This window comes from Rhinatrema bivittatum, chromosome 10 (genome assembly GCF_901001135.1).
Source record: "Rhinatrema bivittatum chromosome 10, aRhiBiv1.1, whole genome shotgun sequence".
NCBI lineage: Eukaryota > Metazoa > Chordata > Amphibia > Gymnophiona > Rhinatrematidae > Rhinatrema > Rhinatrema bivittatum.
Window position 1 is genome coordinate 12,389,654 of NC_042624.1, and position 21,524 is coordinate 12,411,177.

General features: G+C 41.1%; 1 long non-coding RNA gene across 2 annotated transcripts in view; it reads left to right on the forward strand.

Moving 5' to 3' along the window:
* Window positions 1-19,501, forward strand: part of LOC115100198 — a 332,354-nt gene extending 312,853 nt beyond the window's left edge. For both annotated transcript variants that reach the window (XR_003858993.1, XR_003858992.1), the window contains exon 5: window positions 19,366-19,501. This is a non-coding gene — a long non-coding RNA (uncharacterized LOC115100198). The remainder of the gene's footprint in view (window positions 1-19,365) is intronic.
* Window positions 19,502-21,524: the final 2,023 nt, after the last annotated feature.

A 21,524-nucleotide genomic window follows, 5' to 3' on the forward strand; every position in this document is an offset into this window, starting at 1 on the left:
GAACCGAAGGGGAATCCAAAAAGAAGGCTTTAATTTTTAACATGCTAAAAAAGTGATATAGATGTTCCTCTATATCAAATTTATTAGGAAAAACTGTTGAAACAAAGGAAAGCCCCTTTTCCAAAATCTTTAAGTCCATATTTGAGAGAGCACAAGATGATAAATTAAATACAACATTTGTATGTCCACAATTTACTGCCAAGGATCTTGACGTGTGGCTCGGGTTGTTCTCTGTGGGTGTTGATACTGGTGTTGTCCACAGAGTCAAGTGTTGCGAGTATCGCGAGCTGGAGGACCCGGGTCTAAAAAAGATGCAAACAAAGATGAGGAAGAAGATCCAGCTGGTAAATTCATGCTTGACAGTGCAATCAGTCCAGTGTGCTCCTCTCGATTTAAACCCGGTCCAGTATCTTCTCCAGATGAATCGTCTGAAGAGGATTGGGCAAATGTCACAGTTATTTTCGGCATACGATTCGGGGCCATCCATGTGTACACGTAGTCCTTTTTATAATCAAGTTTGTCCCGTGTGTGCACATGCATTCTGTGTGACATCATTTGATCATCCGATCACAAAGAAAACATATTCAGTGACTGGGGAATTGGACTGTTCTTCAACAGGGGTGATATATATAATTAGCTGCCCGTGCCAAAAATTGTATATAGGGAAAACCTCATGTATGATTAAAACCCGTATCATTGAACACCAGTCTAATATTAAGAATGGTCGGGAGAATGCACCTTTAGTTGATCATTGGGTACAATGTTCTCATACGGTGTCCGATTTAAAATTCTTTGTTTTAGAAAAAATTACGCCCCCTGCTAGAGATGGAAATTACCCAGAATTACTCATTAAATCGGAACAGAGATGGATTTACATTTTAGATACTGTAGCTCCGAAGGGATTAAATATGGAATTGGAATGGAGTTGCTTTATTTGCACAGTGTAATCCTACCTTCTGTATGTGTGGCTCTCTGATTGGTTGTCTGACTCACATTTCGGATTGGTGGAATGTTTTCACACTAAAATGTGAGTGTTTAAAGTCCTTCTGTATGGTATGTGTCATGCGCTCCCTATGAATGAATATAGCATAGTAGGTCTCTTAAAATTTTCTGAAATTATTTTACCTGTATGTTGCCCTGTATTTGGATTGGTCCATATATACCTATATTCTGTTGTTACAGGTTAGTGGCATTAAATTTTGTGCCTCCCGACACAGCCAGACTGGCGAAACATGGGGTCAATGTCTGGGGACTCTCTTTCTAAAAAAAACTGTATATGTACATGTGGAGTTGCCAATTTGGAATAATACAATAAATATCTTTTTTGGATCAACTAAAAATGTTCTCTGCACTTGTCGTGTGTATAGGAAGTTATGTGACAAAATGTCTCCTATGGTGGTATTAGTGGAATGGCAAATAATGGCACCCTCCAAGACAATGTCTACAGAGGACATGTTCAATGTCATGGGTACAGACAGCAGCAATAGGTTGGAGCACTATATGTTTTCTCTGTGCTGTGGTTTCCTTAGCAATAGCTCACAACCTCACACATTACTTACTGGGACGGGCTGACTGCTAACTTGCTAATTAGTAACAATGCTAACTCACACATTTTCCCAATAATTTGTATCTGCCTATAGAAATGAATGAGTTAAAAAGCCAATGGAACACCTAGGATTCATTTAATTCTGGAGGTGGTGGCTCCTTTATTTCAGGGACCCCAAAAAGAAATGAATGGAGGCCAATTAATGTGGAATGCCTATTTTTTTTTTTTAATGAATGCACAACTCAATTGCATATTAGGATTTAAATGAGTAAAATAAAAATGTTGGGAGGAAATAAATGGGTCAGGAAAAATGGGAATTTTGATGCATATGTGCTTATAACTGTTTTTCTTACTTATCTAAACACTTTATATGTTTCTTCAGTTTCTTAAAATAAATATGTTTAGAACAATATTATAGTAGTTCTGAATGTTCTTAATGTACATATGTTTAGGCAGGGATGAAATGTTCAGGTCACTCTTTTCTATCTACCTTCTACCTGAGCTTCTTTCTTCCAAGCCTGCAGTAATTGAGTGATTACCTCTGTGATCCCTGAAGCAGTACGGCAGGAGGTGCTCTTTCAACACAGCATTCAGGATGGTGCCTATATTATCGCCGCCTCTAAAGCAGTAATTGAAAATATTGGTGCCAAAATGGCCACTCCTTTCCACTCTTCTATGACTCAGCTTATGGAAACATGTGCACTGGGTGATTCCTGCAGTCATGCATTCACTTATTATACTGGGGTGGAACATTTTCAAATGAATTTGCCTAGACTAAAAATAATTGCCTGGGTAAATTCTCTGGGATGAATACTGCCCTCCAGTCAGCAGCTAAAGGTATGCATGCTGTTTCACTGGGCATACTTTTGCCCGTTGCTGAAAGCTATGGATGTGCAGTTAGATGATCTAAAAAATAAAAATTTCTCTCAATAAATTGTTCGATTGGTTCATTGCAATTGAACTGAGACTTGACTCATTCAAAAAAACTCAAAAAACCTTTTGGGATAGTTTCGTCAAAATGTTCATGCATTTGCCAAAATGAATGATCCAAGCAATCCAAAGGGAAAAAATGAAGCAAAATTTCGCAAGAAAATGTACCAAAATGAAAGAAAGAAACCATAACTGAAGGGGAAAAAAAAATAAAACAGCTGCACAGACCTTCTGAAAAGGGCAGACTTGGGAGCAGAGTTAGGGAGGAGAAGGAAAAGAAGACAGCATGTACTTCCTGTGTTTACTGTACACTGGTTATTATATCTGTTCTCCCTGCTGGCCCTGTATTTTTAAAGGGAAACATCTCAGAGAGCTCCCTCTGAAAATGAGTTTGCAGGCTCATGGACCTGCAAGCTGGCTGAGGGTTTTCAAAAGTGTCCCCTTAATGGATAGCATATGGCAAAACTTGTATTTAAGAGTAGAGATGTGAATCGTTTTCCATATCGTCTTAACGATAGAAATCGTGTGGCAGGAGAAGAAAATCGTGTTTGGCACGATTATTTCGTTGAAAAATCGTTAAAAATCGTTTTTTCCGATTAGTGCGCACTAACTCGAGTTAGTGCGCACTAACTCCCCGTTAGTGCGCACTAACTCAAAATGATACAAATAGACACTTTCCAGGTCACTGAAGGTCAGTTAGGAATGAATATGTGTTCCTATTGGCTGGCAGCCCTCTTATCTATTGATGTTACCAAGGTTACCACTGAGGTGATGGTTGGGGGGATGGGAAATGGAACTGGAAACTCATGAACACCAACAGAAAATGAAACAAAGTGTTCACACTTCCCAGGTCAGTAAAGGTCACTTAGGAATGAATATGTATTCCTATTGGCTGGCTGTGCTCTTATCTATTGATGTTACCAAGGTTACCACTGAGGTAATGGTTGGGGGGATGTGAAATGGAAACAGTTGGAAGCTTGACATGTGATGATCAGCACTCACGTGACTAGAACTTCTTTGTTTATTATTTTTGTTAGCAGACACGTGCATGTTGAATTTGCCAATCACTGTGCATTTTAGAAAGGTGGTCCTGGCTGGAACTGTACACAGTTCAAATATATGTAATTGATTGTTGGTAAGTGTATTTTTTAAGTAGCCACACTGGCACAAGTATGTTTACTTTTCCTCCTACTTAACTCACTAGCTCAGCTTTGTAAGAAGGGCTTCTCTGCTTGAGTGAGGGTCAGGCAGCTCCCCCCTGTCTGTGAAGCCAGCCTCTCACTAGTAATGCAGGGAGGGAGCTGTCTCAGACTTCACCATCCTCCCCCCCCCCCCCTCACCCACACACCATTCACTAGCTGGGACATGGGGGAAGTCAGGAGTGAGGGTCAGGCAGCTCCCCCCTGTCTGTGAAGCCAGCCTCTCACTAGTAATGCAGGGAGGGAGCTGTCTCAGACTTCACCATCCTCCCCCCCCCTCACCCACACACCATTCACTAGCTGGGACATTGGGGAAGTCAGGAGTGAGGGTCAGGCAGCTCCCCCCTGTCTGTGAAGCCAGCCTCTCACTAGTATTGCAGGGAGGGAGCTGTCTCAGACTTCACCATCCTCCCCCCCCCCCTCACCCACACACCATTCACTAGCTGGGACATGGGGGAAGTCAGGAGTGAGGGTCAGGCAGCTCCCCCCTGTCTGTGAAGCCAGCCTCTCACTAGTAATGCAGGGAGGGAGCTGTCTCAGACTTCACCATCCTCCCCCCCCCCCCCTCACCCCCACAGCATTCACTAGCTGGGACATGGGGGAAGTCAGGAGTGAGGGTCAGGCAGCTCCCCCCTGTCTGTGAAGCCAGCCTCTCACTAGTAATGCAGGGAGGGAGCTGTCTCAGACTTCACCATCCTCCTCCCCCCCCCCCCCCTCACCCACACACCATTCACTAGCTGGTACATGGGGGAAGTCAGGAGTGAGGGTCAGGCAGCTCCCCCCTGTCTGTGAAGCCAGCCTCTCACTAGTAATGCAGGGAGGGAGCTGTCTCAGACTTCACCATCCTCCCCCCCCCCCCTCACCCACACACCATTCACTAGCTGGGACATGGGGAAAGTCAGGAGTGAGGGTCAGGCAGCTCCCCCCTGTCTGTGAAGCCAGCCTCTCACTAGTAATGCAGGGAGGGAGCTGTCTCAGACTTCACCATCCTCCTCCCCCCCCCTCACCCACACACCATTCACTAGCTGGGACATGGGGGAAGTCAGGAGTGAGGGTCAGGCAGCTCCCCCCTGTCTGTGAAGCCAGCCTCTCACTAGTAATGCAGGGAGGGAGCTGTCTCAGACTTCACCATCCTCCCCCCCCCCCCTCACCCACACACCATTCACTAGCTGGGACATGGGGGAAGTCAGGAGTGAGGGTCAGGCAGCTCCCCCCTGTCTGTGAAGCCAGCCTCTCACTAGTAATGCAGAGAGGGAGCTGTCTCAGACTTCACCATCCTCCCCCCCCCCCTCACCCACACACCATTCACTAGCTGGGACATGGGGGAAGTCAAGAGTGAGGGTCAGGCAGCTCCCCCCTGTCTATGAAGCCAGCCTCTCACTAGTAATGCAGGGAGGGAGCTGTCTCAGACTTCACCATCCTCCCCCCCCCCTCACCCACACACCATTCACTAGCTGGGACATGGGGGAAGTCAGGAGTGAGGGTCAGGCAGCTCCCCCCTGTCTGTGAAGCCAGCCTCTCACTAGTAATGCAGGGAGGGAGCTGTCTCAGACTGGTATCAGGGTTAGGGCACTGTGTGCAGGAAGATGACAACACTCCTGGTATTAATAGGGATAGGGCACTGTAAGAGATGACTGTAGTAGATTGAATAAAGATCTGATGTTTCTGCTCTCCTCACACCAAACAAAAATAACACACAAGCAGAGAAGCCCTTCTTACAAAGCTGAGCTAGTGAGTTAAGTAGGAGGAAAAGTAAACATACTTGTGCCAGTGTGGCTACTTAAAAAATACACTTACCAACAATCAATTACATATATTTGAACTGTGTACAGTTCCAGCCAGGACCACCTTTCTAAAATGCACAGTGATTGGCAAATTCAACATGCACTAGCATTTCAGGTGCCTGCTAACAAAAATAATAAACAAACAAGTTCTAGTCACGTGAGTGCTGATCATTACATTACTTTTTTTGTCAAGCTTCCAACTGTTTCCATTTCACATCCCCGCAACCATTACCTCAGTGTTAGCCTTGGTAACATCAATAGATAAGAGCACAGCCAGCCAATAGGAATACATACATACATATTCATTCCTAAGTGACCTTTACTGACCTGGGAAGTGTGAACACTTTGTTTCATTTTCTGTTGGTGTTCGTTAGTTTCCAGTTCCATTTCCCATCCCCCCAACCATCACCTCAGTGGTAACCTTGGTAACATCAATAGATAAGAGGGCAGCCAGCCAATAGGAACACATTTTCATTCCTAACTGACCTTCAGTGACCTGGAAAGTGTTTATTTGTATAATTTTCAGTTAGTGCGCACTAAATCGAGTTAGTGCGCACTAACTCCCGTTAGTGCGCACTAACACGATTTAACGATTTTTAACGATAAATCGTTAGAATTTCTATTGTATCGTGTTCTATAACGATTTAAGACGATATTAACATTATCGGACGATAATTTTAATCGTTGAAAAACGATTCACATCCCTATTTAAGAGTGTAATCTCAATTTTACAGTGTCATAGGTTGAGAAAATACATGCTACATTGCCTGACTTTCCTGTTGCTGTTTATAAGCAGCAGCAGAAAACAACATTTTTATAGCAATAGTCCAATCATCCTGTGGATAATAGATCCAACAAGAATCCTGGAAAAATGACCAACTATTCATGAGGCCAGCTGGTCACCCTGTGCTAAATTGATTTTGAAAGAGTTAGATAACCATGAATTTGAAAAAGATTGGGTATGCTGTTAGCTGAGAAGTCGTAGACATTATGCAAAAAGTGAAATGAATTCACAGGGGGTTCATAAAGATTTAACACACAGTGTGGAATCAGGAAAGTATTATATCAACAAATCATCTGTGGAAAACATCAGGCAAGCAATTTCTTTGATTACAATGCAGGGTGAAGGATACAGCTGCTGGGAAAGAGCTGCACTGGGCTGATCTTCAGCCATGCAGATCGTGTGCAGAGGAATTTATCCTTCAGTAAATCATAAAACAGTATCTGATGTAGCAAGAAGAAATTTGTACTGATAAATTGCACAGCCTGTTCCACCCCCCACCCCCAGCCCCCAAGGAATGTAACATCGCTTGTCATCGTAATGTGTCCATATGGTTGTTTCCCTGTTCTTCTTTGTGCTCATCGACGTGCATACAACATTCTCTGATCACATCATATTTGCACTGTTCAGCAGATACAGGAGATGCTTCTCCTATCCAATTCAACCTTCTTATAACTACAATTTTTGCAATCACCATAGACTTATGTAAAGGGAGAGCGGGCAGAAAGGATGAATACAATTGAACAATTCTAAATGTGTATGAAAAATTCCTGAGAAAATTATCAAATGTATTGCAGTTGTTTGACATAAATCAAACATTACTGAAAAAACTTCCATGAAACCCTTCTTGCCCCAGGTGATAGTGTTTTTGTTTTTCACCTCAAGTCTGTGCATCTCTCTGGTACTGTGTTTTCCTCAGGAACAGACAGGCTGGACACAGACTGGGCATTCAATTAACATTTACTGTATATCTCCAAAACTTTTATCATAGACCGGAATACTTTTCATAACTGAAACTATATAGTAGAATGATTTACATAGTCTCTCTGCTGGGGTGCTCGGGTCCATCTCTCTAGTTCCTGAAGGGAAGCATGCCACTTTTTCCTCATCAGTATAAAACCAGCCCTGGGTATATGGAAATCTTGTGGAGGAATCCCAAAAGCATGCAAAAATCCTACCTGAGTCCAAAGTTCTGTTTCTTGCTCACTGCCTATGTCCTGGTCCCTATGGAATGGTGATACATTTGGGAGTCTCCAGATCTTCATGTTCTATCCTGCACTGCCTTTCAATTCTAGGGAGGTTATAGGTGGCAGGAAAAGTCTGATATTTCCAGTCTTGACTCCAATTTGTTAGGATGGGTGGGCAAAAACCTCCAACTAGCCAAAAGGGGAAAAATCCAAGTTTTTCTAAGTCCAAAAATCCCACGCTGGGTAATGCTGTCCCTGGTTTTGCTTCTTGTATGGAATAGATGGGTAGCTCACATGTCTCCAGCCCCTGCTTTCTGGACTGGAGGTTACCACTCTCCAAAGGGTACAGAGTATTCCCCAGAATAAGAAAACTTATTCAAAACCTGACCAAAATGTCTCTCTTCCAAATTGAGGCAAACCTTCTCAGACAAGGAATATACTGATGAGAAGTGTACTTTTAACATAGGAAAAATGCAAAGTTGAGAGAATACGCCAAAACTCAGAAGGGGAAAAGGAAAAATAGCTCCTTGATCTTCAAAAGCCAACTCAAAATGACCACGCATTCTATATCACTAACTCTCTAGGGATAGCCAATCACAGTCAACTGATAGAAGAGACTGAAAAGAAATGGAAAATCCAACTAAGTTGTTACTAATGGGCAGGAATAAAGGGCCTTCTAGTGGCTGACCCAAAGGGTTGGCCACAAAAGCAATAAAACAAAAAACAGCTGTTGGTGTAGTTAAAACCATAATGGAAGGGGCAGGTGGACTCCTTCATGACTTAGGGATCAATTTATTCCCATTAATCCTGGGAATCATAGTAATAATTGGCGTTTTATTCTTCTGTCTTAGAAGAAATTAGAACGAAGAGCCACAAACTGGAGATGGCAGGTGTAAACTCAAAGATACAGTATCCAGCTAATCCTAAGAAGGATGCAATGATTATAAGCCTGGGGCCTGATCTCATAAATGAGTACACAGATCATGGAATCTGGATGTATTCAGCAAACAATCCTGCTACATGTGAGCCGCCTTATCTGCATAAAAATTGCGATGTTTTATTTAAGTTCTCACAATATTCCTATTGTTGGACTTGGCCAAGAAGACTGGCATCTGTTTGTGAAGCACTACGAATAACTTTGAATGCCCACATTTGTCAGTGTGATCCTTGGGAACCTGTGCCCTGCTATTTCAGTATCTACTCTCTGGCAGAATATCAATCAGGATATAGACATGGCCTACCAGATGCCTCTCCTGTTGCATTAGGTGGAAACCCCAGAGTCTCCAACCAGAGTGTAAGCTCGAATTAGCTTTCCGCACCTAGTCCACAGTCTCTTGCAACAGATGAAGAATCGGTAACACTGGATCTAATTCACCCTACTTCAGCTAATTCTCCAAGGGATGGAGGAAATGACTTTGTGGTTTGGCTGGATGCAGCTCTCTCCCTTGAGGATGACCAATCAGTCATCCTGCAACAACAGCAACCAAATCCTGCTCAAGATGGTGGGGGTGGAAGGGAAATAGAACCAAGAGCTAAGAGAAACAGATAAGTATGAGAGAAAAAATGTGTGAAGCTTGCTGGGCAGACTGGATGGGCCATTTGGTCTTCTTCTGCCGTCATTTCTATGTTTCTATGTTTCTAAGATCCTGCTCCGACTGAACCAGCAATAGAGATGTGCTTCGTTTATCATGAATTAGGCAATATGAGGAAAATTGGTTTTTCGGGTTTGTATGGGGGGAGGGGCACATTTTATTTTTTTAAATAAAAAACACCCCAAGCATTAAAATTTACTGTAATACAACACCCCCCCCCCACCATCCCGATCCCTCCCCAAGACTTATTAACATCCCTGGTGGTCCAGTGGTGCCCCGTGAGGGATTTCTCCCTGTGTGCTGTCGGGCTTTCGGGCCTGCCTCGCATCAAAATGGCGCCGATAGCCTTTGACCTACTATGTCACAGGGGCTACCGGTGCCATTGGTCAGCCCCTGTCACATGGCCAACGGCACCATCTTGTTCTCCTACCATGTGACAGGGGCTGACCAATGACATAGTAAGGGCAAAGGCTATCGGCGCCATTTTGATTACTGGCAGCCGATGGCCCAAGTGCAGGAGATCGCTCCCGGACCCCCGCTGGACCACCAGGGACTTTTGGCAAGTCTTGGGGGACCCTCATGTCCCCCACAAGACTTGCCAAAAGTCCCTGGTGGTCCAGCGGGGGTCCGGGAGCGATCTCGCCGTCGGCTGCCAGTAATCAAAATGGCACAAATAGCCTTTGCCCTTACTATGTTACAGGGGCTACTGGTGCCATTGGTCAGTCCCTGTCACATGGTAGGAGCACAAGATGGTACAGGCCATCCATTGCTCCTACCATGTGACAGGGGCTGACCAATGGCACCGATAGCCCCCTGTGACATAGGTCAAAGGCTATCGGCGCCATTTTGATGTGAGGTAGGCCAGATGGCACGGAGGGAGAAATCACTCGCGGGACCCCAATGGACCACCAGGATGTTAGTAAGTCTTGGGGAGGGATCGGGATGGTGGGGGGGGGGGGGGTGTATTTAATGTATTACAGTAAATTTTAATGCTTGGGTTGGGTTTTTTTGAGCTTCGTTTTCCCGCATCCTTTTTTGGGCCTGTTTCGTTTTTCCCCGTTTCGTTTTTTGTTCGTTTTTCCAAAAAACTAACTGAGGAAAAATGAACTTTACCCCGAAGCGTCCGACTCAAAAAACGACCCGGTAGAAAAAAATGAAGCTCATCTCTAACCAGCAATGGAAAGTGAGCAAATGGTGCCCACTACCTATTATTATTCAGGCTGATTTCACAGGTACATGATATGTCTGATCAGGCTGGATCTACTGAGAACTGTGAATAACTGTCTATCATTGACAGGACCGGTATGTGTCTTATTCATAATGTACCTTGCCATTTCAGGATCGTTGCTCATCAATTGGGAAGTAGAATAAGAATTTATTGCCCACAAATCCCTACACATGATGGAATCGGTGATAATACATCATGGACTTCTGACCAATAGAGGTTATTGTAGTTATGAACCCTCATCCTTAATTGATTAGATGAGCAGCTTTAAATTTAAATTTTATATTCCATGGGTATGAATGTTCTCTATTTTCCATAAGGAAATATTGAGAAATTCCTTAGGTCTGGTTATTATTAAAAACTAACTCAGATTTGTAAGCTCATATCTCTTTATAATCAATTTGGTAATGTAACCAATTTCTATTATTCTTGTATTTTTCACTTTTATCTATGCAATGCTGAGCACTGACAACTCATCACATGTAGTTTATTGTGTGATCACTTTTCCCCCAAGCGTATTAGTACTTCACTGATTTATTTGTATCTAGTTATGCCTAATACTTGCTTTACTGACTCCATGATGGGGGGGGGGGTTAATGAAATATCTTGGAAGATTCATTAAAATGGCTTCACGAACTATTTTTTTAAGTCCCACTTGCAGAATAATGTGCATTGTATCAGCAAGAAATCAGGATTTTTCTTAGGAAACTTTCTAAAATTTCAGTCAAACTCAAGCCTGACTGAATCCTATCTGGTTCAAGTTTGAACTGCTTGCCCGTGTTCACCCAACATCAGTGAGGCTACACTATGGCTTGGATATTTTTGCCACGACAACATATTTTCATCAAGGACGACACATTAAAAGTCTTTAGCTATTATTATTTGCGTAAGTTTTGTATAGCTATATTATATTGTATTCAGAAAATATAAGCCCTTCGGTGCTGCTTTTGTGTCTTTGAGGCCCTTGATCTTAAAGTAAACCTTTGAAAGATACAACATGCATAATTTAAATCTTCCGCATAGCACAAAGAGTAGTTTAATAACTGGTTTAATCAAGGGTAACTTGAAACAAATACCACACAGGATGAAAGCATTAATTAAGGTTGACCTTTGTATGAATTAATTTTATATATTCTCTCTCCTTCTCATTTTATAATAGTGTAATTAGCAGCAGTAGGAGATAAAGGGCATTCCATTTTCTCACAGGGTTCTGAGGATACAATTTAATGTAAAGTGTGTATAGAACAAAGGAGAAGGCCCCCAGGCCCCACCCTGCAAAGCAGATTTGATATTTATAAAGTAATAAGACATAAAAATATGCTGGCAATAAAAAGCATTTAAATGATTTTTTTTCTCTGAGATAATAGTGGTACATTCAGAATCATAAAATGAATTAGAAAGACAGATTGCAGGATCCCAGGCCTTCAGACATCCTTGATTTTAACTTTTATGTTCGTGCTAGCATCAAATATTTCATGGGCAGAACTAAACTTTCTGAAACCCATAAAATGTAAGTCTGTGGGATGATATGACAGCGACTGATGCCTGAATAAATGATAAATAAATCAATAACTCTATGGTGTAACTCAAGGGAGCACTGATAAAGTACATGGGACACCAATAAAATCTGATCTAAATACGGAAGCCAGATGCACAGAGAGCGCTTTGCACATAGCCTTAGATTACACAGCTGTCTATTGAGCCATTAGGCTCCAGTAAGATTCCCTAGCAAATCAAAGACATGCCTTCATGGCCTTGAAAAGTTCAAAAATAAAGTGATAATATTCCTTACAGTAAGTACCTTTTTCTAGACGTGTTCATTGTGTCAATTTTTCCCTCTTTTCAACTCACTTCTAAGCCAGTATTTCCCAACTTTCTCCGGGAGGCACACCCAGCATTTCAGATTTTCAGGATTGCACAATGAATATGAATGAGATAGATTTGCGTACTCTGCATCTCCAATGCATGCAAATTTATCTCATGCATATTCATTATGGATATGCTGAAAACTTGACTGGTTAGGTGTGCTTCCAGGAGAGGAATGGGGACCACTGTTCTAAGTCTCCTATCTTTTTACTCCAATAATTACTCATTTGCATGAAAATCAGACTTCTTGTTTTCTCTTCCTGGAGAAGAGAAACACAGAACACAACTGTATTTTCAATTTTTTAGTACAGAATTTTCACTTTGCTTCTGTTATCTATAGAATTAATCTGCAGAGAAGCCGGATGGGGATGAGCACAGCAGTACCCTGATCTAAATACAAAGAGGTCCATTTTCTGAAGCATTTAGCTTTAGAATTTATCTGGATATCTGCCGAATTTTGAATATTTTAGACACTTATCCAGCAAAACATTAGCTGGCTATCTCATTATCCAGCATAAATTCAGATGGTGTTCTGGGGGCATTTCTGAGAGGAGTTAGGTTAGCTGGATAAGTTATATTCAGAGTAAGCCAGATAACATATCCAGTTAAATCTGATCATGCTATATAGCTAAAGTTAGCTGGATACACTTTTCCAGCTATCCTTGAGATAACTGGCTATATTCAATGATGTGGATGCACCACTGAAAATCCCTTCATAGTTATCTGGATAAGTTTATCTGACTAACTTTGAAATCATGACAAATTGACAAAAAACAACAGAGTCGACTAGGTAAAATATACAATTAAACCATCAAAAATAAAGGGAAACCAATACATAAATCACAAAACAAGGGCTTTGCTATGAAGGTGTCAGTAAGCCAGATGGCGTGTTCAACAGAATGTGAACTGCCCGGTCTTTTCTATCATCCATCTTGTGTTTGAGTGAATAAAGTGTTGTGAACAAAGTAAAAAATATCTTCAGAAATGAAACATTTCATTAATTAAATGCTGAAATCCTGATGATGAAATTCCAAAGGAAGCACGACACATCCGATGTTTCGCTTGAAAAAGCTTCATCAGGGGTCACATCAATAAATGGTTTTTAACCCAGAAAACTGTAAAAGAAAATTTGTAATACTTATCTGCATAGCCCGACAAACGAGTACCATTGAATCGGACCCAATTTATGTATTTGTTTTCCCTTTATTTTTGATGATAACTTTGTAATCATGCCAGTGACTGATTGTGGAATTCAGAAAGTTCATAATAGTGGAAGTGGTCAGACAGGAGGACTTTTAAACAATTAAAAATATTTATTTCATCTGACAGGGTACATAGACTTCAGGAAAGAGAAAATTAATCAGAGGTTTTGCTTTTTCTTAAAGTTAAATATTGGTAAAAGCACAATTGGACAGTTATTTGCATATCTAAATATGCCTATCTTAACAAAAAGCTTATCTTACAAAGATAAACTCTAAAGAAATTTTGTGGGACCTCTGTGCAATTCTTATAAAAGGTAATAATGAGAAACATCCTGCTGAACTGTTCAGTCCCACATAACGCTGCAAAATCTACATGGGGTAGCAGAATTCAATGTAAAAATTCACAGAGTACTAGAGAATTCACAGTTTAATTTTTTTCAATACGTCAGAATTCTCCTTTAAATACATCAGAATCACCATTAGATATTCTTTTGCATCTTAGGCTAAAGTTCCAAATGAATTAGAGAAATTTATTAAAATCTGTCAGAAAACAAAAAAACATTAAAGTACAATGTTTGGCTTCTGTCATTGAAAATATGCACATATATAAGAACATAAGAAATTGCCATGCTGGGTTAGACCAAGGGTCCATCAAGCACAGCATCCTGTTTCCAACAGAGGCCAAAACCAGGCCAGAAGAACCTGGCAATTACCCAAACACTAAGAAGAACCCATGCTACTGATGCAATTAATAGCAGTGGCTATTCCCTAAGTATAATTGATTAATAGCCATTAATGGACTTCTCCTTCAAGAACTTATCCAAACCTTTTTTGAACCCAGCTACACTAACTGCACTAACCACCTCCTCTGGCAACAAATTCCAGAGCTTTCTTGTGCGTTGAGTGAAAAAGAATTTTCTCTGATTAGTCTTAAATGTGTTACTTGCTAACTTCATGGAATGCCCCCTAGTCCTTCTATTATTCGAAAGTGTAAATAACCGAGGCATATCTACTTGTTCAAGACGTCTCATGATCTTAAAGACTTCTATCATATCCCCCCTCAGCCGTCTCTTCTCCAAGCTGAACAGCCCTAACCTCTTCAGCCTTTCCTCATAGGGGAGCTGTTACATCCCCTTTACCATTTTGGTTGCCCTTCTCTGTACCTTCTCCATTGCAATTATATATTTCTTGAGATGCGGCGACCAGAATTGTACACAGTATTCAAGGTGCGGTCTCACCATGGAGCGATACAGAGGCATTATGAAATTTTCCGTTCTATTAACCATTCCCTTCCTAATAATTCCTAACATTCTATTTGCTTTTTTGACTGCTGCAGCATACTGAGCTGACGATTTTAAAGTATTATCCACTATGATGCCTAGATCTTTTTCCTGGGTGGTAGCTCCTAATATGGAACCTAACATTGTGTAACTACAGCAAGGGTTATTTTTCCCTATATGCAACACCTTGCACTTGTCCACATTAAATTTCATCTGCCATTTGGATGCCCAATCTTCCAGTCTTGCAAGGTCCTCCTGTAATGTATCACAGTCTGCTTGTGAGTTAACTACTCTGAATAGTATAATCCGCAAATTTGATAACCTCACTCGACGTATTCCTTTCCATATCATTTATAAATATATTGAAAAGCACCAGTCCAAGTACAGATCCCTGAGGCACTCCACTGTTTACCCTTTTCCACTGAGAAAATTGACCATTTAATCCTACTCTCTTTTTCCTGTCTTTTAACCATTTTGTAATCCACGAAAGGACATCGCCTCCTATCCCATGACTTTTTAGTTTTCGTAGTAGCCTCTCATGAGGGACTTTGTCAAACGCCTTCTGAAAATCCAAATACACTACATCTACCGGTTCACCTTTATCCATATGTTTATTAACCCCTTCAAAAAAAATGAAGGAGATTTGTTAGGCGAGACTTCCCTTGGGTAAATCCATGTTGACTGTGTCCCATTAAATCATGTCTTTATATATGCTCTACGATTTTGATCTTGAGAATAGTTTCCACTATTTTTCCCAGCACTGAAGTCAGGCTCACTGGTGTATAGTTACCCAGATTGCGCCTGGAGCCTTTTTTAAATATTGGGGTTACATTGGCCACCCTCCAGTCTTCAGGTACAATGGATGATTTTAATGATAGGTTACAAATTTTAACTAATATATCAGAAATTTCATTTTTGAGTTCCTTCAGAACTCTAGGATGCATACCATCCCGTCCAGGTGATTTGCTACTCTTTAGTCTGTCAATCTGGCCTACTACATCTTCCAGGTTCACAGTGATTTATTCAGTTCATCTGAGTCATCACCCCTGAAAACCATCTCTGGAACTGATATCTCCCGAACATCCTCATTAGTAAACACAGAGGCAAAGAATTAATTTAGTCTTTTTGCAATGGCCTTATCTTCCCTAAGAGCCCCTTTAACCCCTCCGTCATATAATGGTCCAACCGACTCCCTCACAGGTTTCTTGCTTTGGATATATTTAAAAAAGTTTTTTTTATGAGTTTTTGCCTCTATGGCCAACTTCATTTCAAATTCTCTCTTCGCCTGTCTTATCAATGTTTTACACTTACCTTGACAATGCTTATGTTTTCTCCTATTTTCTTCAGATTGATCCTTCTTCCAATTTTTGAAGGATATTTTTTTGGTTAAATAGCCTCTTTCACCTCACCTTTTAACCATGATGGTAATCGTTTTGCCTTCCTTCCACCTTTCTTAATGCGCGGAAATCATATGGACTGCGCTTCTAGCATTGTATTTTTAAACAATGTCCATGCCTGTTGAACACTTTTAACCTTTGCAGCTGCACCTTTCAGTTTTTTTCTAACTATTTTCCTCATTTTATCAAAGTTTCCCTTTTTAAAGTTTAGTGTTAGAGCTACAGATTTACTTATTGTCCCCTTTCCAGTTATTAGTTTAAATTTGATCATGTTATGATCACTGTTGCCAAGTGGCCCAACCACCGTTACTTCTTTCACCAAATCTTGCATTCCACTAAGAATTAAATCTAAAATAGCTCCCTCTATTGTTGGTTCCTGAACCAATTGCTCCATGAAGCAATCATTTATTACATCCAGGAACTTTATGTCTCTAGCAAGTCCTGATGTTACATTTACCCAGTCAATATTGGGGTAATTGAAATCTCCCATTATTATTGCACTGCCAAATTGGTTTGCTTCCCTGATTTCTCTTAGCATTTCAACATCTGTCTGACCATTTTGTCCAGGCGTATGGTAGTATACTCCTATCACTAAATGTATCCTGTCTGCCCATTTGTAATTAACACACTGCATGTATCTACTTAAATCCCCCCTACTTACTTGGTAGAGGTGGCATTTGTGCACACATGCACGTGACCTTATAAAATTGTGCACACATGTACATGCGTACAGCCTATTTTATACTCTGCGCACATATATGTGCATATGTTATAAAATGGCTGTGTCCTTTGCCCCATAACCAGCATAAGCGTGTACATGTGCACCTGTGGGCCTGTTTCAAATTTACCATCCCTTTGTCCACCAGGTCCTCTTGATCTGATCTTGTTTACTTTCAAAGAATTAGTCTCAAAAGATGTTGTATCCATGGGTCCTTATGTTTTATGTATTAACTGATTTACAAGATATTAACTGATCAAAAGTGTCAGCTAATAATGCTTTACTGGATTCTCTATCAATATATGTGGACACATTTTTGAAACCATTTGTTACACAGATAACATTATATGTTAGAGATACTAGGTGTGGGAATTTGTTTGCAAGAAAATAGGAAATATCAATGATATTTCCTATTTCATTGCATTTTGTGGAGCAAAAAAACAAAAGAAAAAAATCAAGAACTTTCATGTGTTTTTTTTTTTTTGGTTTTTTTTTGGGGGAGGGGTAAAAAATATCACCTTAATAATAAAAAAAAATGGGTCCACTTGCCCCAACCCTTCTCCTTGATTAATTGATTCAACCCTGACCACCCTAGTCCACCCTCCTGAGCCTCCCTAGACTCACCAACCTGTCCTTGGTGATCTAACGGGGACCTGGGAGCATCCTCCCACTCCTGAGCTGGGGACTGCCATTAGTCAAAATGGCACCATCTGCCCTTTGCCCCTACCATGTGACACAGGCTGCCAATGGCAGTGCCACTTTTGCCAGTGGAAGATGATGCATTGTAACTTATTTTTCAGGTATTAGAATCCCATCAGAGTACATTCTGACAGAATGTGTTACTAATTTAGCTATCATTGCATTTAGAAAAGAAAGGCTTTCATGCAAGCAGATCTCCAGTACAGCCAGCATAATTCCATCCTTGGCCAGTTATTGAAACGTGCCATTAATTAAGATTTGGTTAAATGCTATCCTGTTTGCAGCTTGTAATTTTTTGAGGAAGAGATTCATCAAGGATATTTTTATATTTATGGAGAGGTATGGTTGAACAGCTACATTAATTTTTTATAAATGTCTTAATATACTGTATGTGATGAACATATTCAATTTACCATGAATTTTAGTTACATAGAAATATATTTTTTAGATATTATGGTTTGTAGAGATCTAGCTGGACATTTGATAATTTCTTTGTTTAAAAAAAGTAGTGACTGAAACTCTTTTTTGCATTATATTAATTCATACCGGCATCCTCGTAAAAAGAGCTTACCTGGTTCAAGGTTTTATGTTTTAGGAGAAATTATTCTGATATTGGTGATGTCAAGAAGCAATCGAAAAGTCTGGCATCTAATTTAATGCAATAAGGCTATCCCTGTTCCACCATAAGGAATTTTTATAAGAAAGCGGTATATACACACAGAGCTCTGTTATTGTCAATGAATAAATGTCAAATTTTTTCAGAGGATGTGTCTATAAGGGTGCTTTGGTTACCCAATTTTCATCAAAGATAATCAAATTCTTGAAGAAACACTGGGCGATGATAGAAGTACACACTTTTTTTTTTCTGATAAAAGATTGCAGGTGGCATAAACTCAGGGGAATATTTTAATGAAAACGATTCCCTTTCTATTTATATTCTTCTGCTCAAGAGGCTTCAATGCTATTGATTTGCCTAGGTGACATTTTAGATGTGGCCATTCCAAGACCTGTGAGGTAACTTTGCAAAATGTAAGATATTTTATATCCACCTACGAAAAAATATTTACAGATGTTTTTTTTTTGACGGCTTGTGCATTGGTTGTATTTATTATAATCGGTTCATATGCTAATATATGTTGAAAAAATGTTTGAGAACACGCATTTCAGAGCATCACAGTTTCTTCAATCAGAAGAGAAGAGAACCTCCTTTTATCGAACATTGGAGTGTCAAAACCTTTTAGATTTCAGTGATATTTTGCAATTAACCAAGCTGGTAAAAAGCCATGTGGATAAGACTCAGACAGAGGAAACAACAGTGCATATCTCATCTCCAACTATTGAGCCCAAAGGACTTAATTCAAATATTGAATGACATTTAGTTTTAGGAGAAATTCATTATTGCTTACATTGAAATTCAAGTCTGGTATAGAAGGGGAACACAGCAGCTAAAACAGTAACTAAAAGCAAATAAATTGATGTTTGATTGAAGGGGGATTTGAATTTATCTGACCCATTTAGATTTTTGTTTTATATAGCTTATCTGCTTTTAATATGTTTTAAGTGAATAATTTAAACTTAGTTGTAGGGATTTAATAATGTGTAGATTTATTTGATTGGTATATTGTAAACTCTTTGTGAGTTTGACATAAAATATTTTTAAATGAATAATGTCAGTGATGGGGCTGTTTATAGGCTGATTTAATTGTGTGAACAAAACTGATAATCTGATTGGAGTAATTTTAAACCCCATATCAATATAAAAACTGGTGCTTCCATATTGTTACCATTATACACTGGAGAATCACTTAGACAGAATGCCATGTCAAATGCTTGTGATGGAGGGTGCGTGATATAAATCATATCAAAGAAATAAATATGCCTATATTGTGAGAAAAAAAAGGTTATATATGGGAAAAAGGTGTTTTAAAGACTAATGCATGTTATATTTTTGTTTAATAGTCTGTATGAAAAAGATCCCTAAATTGAAGAAACCAGTCTCCGACACGACCATTGGGAAATGGACATCGGCAATGTTGTATTTTTTTTGGGCTCCTGGTGTTTAGAAGTGTTCCTGGACATTGGTTTTTAAATTAAAGATAAGTGAACTTTCTTGTTTCTAGTAGAGATGTGAATCGTGTGATCGATCGTCTTAACGATCGATTTCGCCTGGGGGGGAGGGAATCGGATCGTCGCGGTTTTGTTTTTGTAAATATCGTGTAAATCGTAAATCGGGAGAGGGCGGGAAAACCGGCACACTAAAACATCCCTAAAACCCACCCCGACCCTTTAAAATAAATCCCCCACCCTCCCGAACCCCCCCAAAATGCCTTAAATTATCTGGGGTCCAGAGCGGGGGTCCCGGTGTGATCTTTTACTCTCAGGCCTGCGGTGCGTTGTAGAAATGGCGCCGGCGCTACCTTTGCCCTGTCATATGACAGGGCAAAGGTAGCGCCGGCGCCATTTTGTTTTTTTTCCCCCAACGTCAGGAGCGTAGGAGATCGCTCCCGGACCCCCGCTGGACCCCCAGGGACTTTTGGCCAGCTTGGGGGGCCTCCTGACCCCCACAAGACTTGCCAAAAGTCCAGCGGGGGTCCGGGAGCGACCTCCTGCTCTCGAATCATTTTGCCGTACGGCCAGCGCCATTTTGCACAAAATGGCGCCCGCCGTACGGAAAAAACGATTCGACTGCAGGAGGTCTTTCCCGGACCCCCGCTGGACTTTTGGCAAGTCTTGTGGGGGTCAGGAGGCCCCCCCAAGCTGGCCAAAAGTCCCTGGGGATCCAGCGGGGGACCGGGAGCGATCTCCTATGCTCTTGACATCGTTTTGCTGTACAAAATGGCGCCGGCCATATGGCCGGCGCCATTTTGTACGGCAAAACGATTCGAGTGCAGGAGGTCTTTCCCGGACCCCCGCTGGACTTTTGGCAAGTCTTGTGGGGGTCAGGAGGCCCCCCCAAGCTGGCCAAAGTCCCTGGGGGTCCAGCGGGGGTCCGGGAGCGATCTCCTATGCTCATGATGTCATTTTGCCGTACAAAATGGCGCCGGCCATACGCCGTATGGCCGGCACCATTTTGTACGGCAAAACGATTCGAGTGCAGGAGGTCACTCCCGGACCCCCGCTGGACTTTTGGCAAGTCTTGTGGGGGTCAGGAGGCCCCCCCAAGCTGGCCAAAAGTCCCTGGGGGTCCAGCGGGGGCCAGGAGCGATCTTCTACGCTCCTGACATCGGGGGACAAAAAACAAAATGGCGCCGGCGCTACCTTTGACCTGTCATATGACAGGGCAAAGGTAGCGCCGGCGCCATTTCTACAACGCACCGCAGGCCCGAGAGTAAAAGATAACACCGGGACCCCCACTCTGGACCCCAGGTAATTTAAGGCATTTTGGGGGGGTTCGGGACGGTGGGGGATTTATTTTAAAAGGTCGGGGTGGGTTTTATGGTTGTTTTAGTGTGCCGGTTTTTCCGCCCTCCCCCTTCCCCTCCCCCTTCCCCCGATTTACGATTTTTGACGATAAATCGGGGGAATTCCTATTGTATCGCGCTTCTAACGATTTTTGACGATTTAAAATATATCGGACGATATTTTAAATCATCAAAAAACGATTCACATCCCTAGTTTCTAGTAAATTTAGCAATTATAAAAATAAGACAAAAAAACCAATAGGGAATGAAAGAGGTTTTATTGACTTGTGCTGTGATAACCTCTCATTGGGAATTTTTTTCCTGTAAGGCACCTGAAGTCTTTTCCTACTTCTTTTAATGTTTAATTGTTTCCTCCTCTTTTTAAATTCAGCTCTATCATGGGAAATGAGACATTGCAATTTTCTGTCTGTCAACAGTCGAAGAATTGCCATATCAATAAAACGGGAGGAGTAAGAGTTTGACTTTCGATGAATACATTTCCAGTGGAGGAAAGGATCAATTTTTATTTTAACGGTTTCACTGATTCTGACCAGTGAGTAACCACTGCATAGAGTAGGTAGAGCACCAGACTTAATTTTCATTTTATTTTTTTTTAATGTATAGGAAAAGTAGTAAGTATACCCTGATTATTTTGTGCATTTATTTATGTATTTCTTTAAAATCTTTTCTATACCGTTGTTTAGTAGTGCACCATCA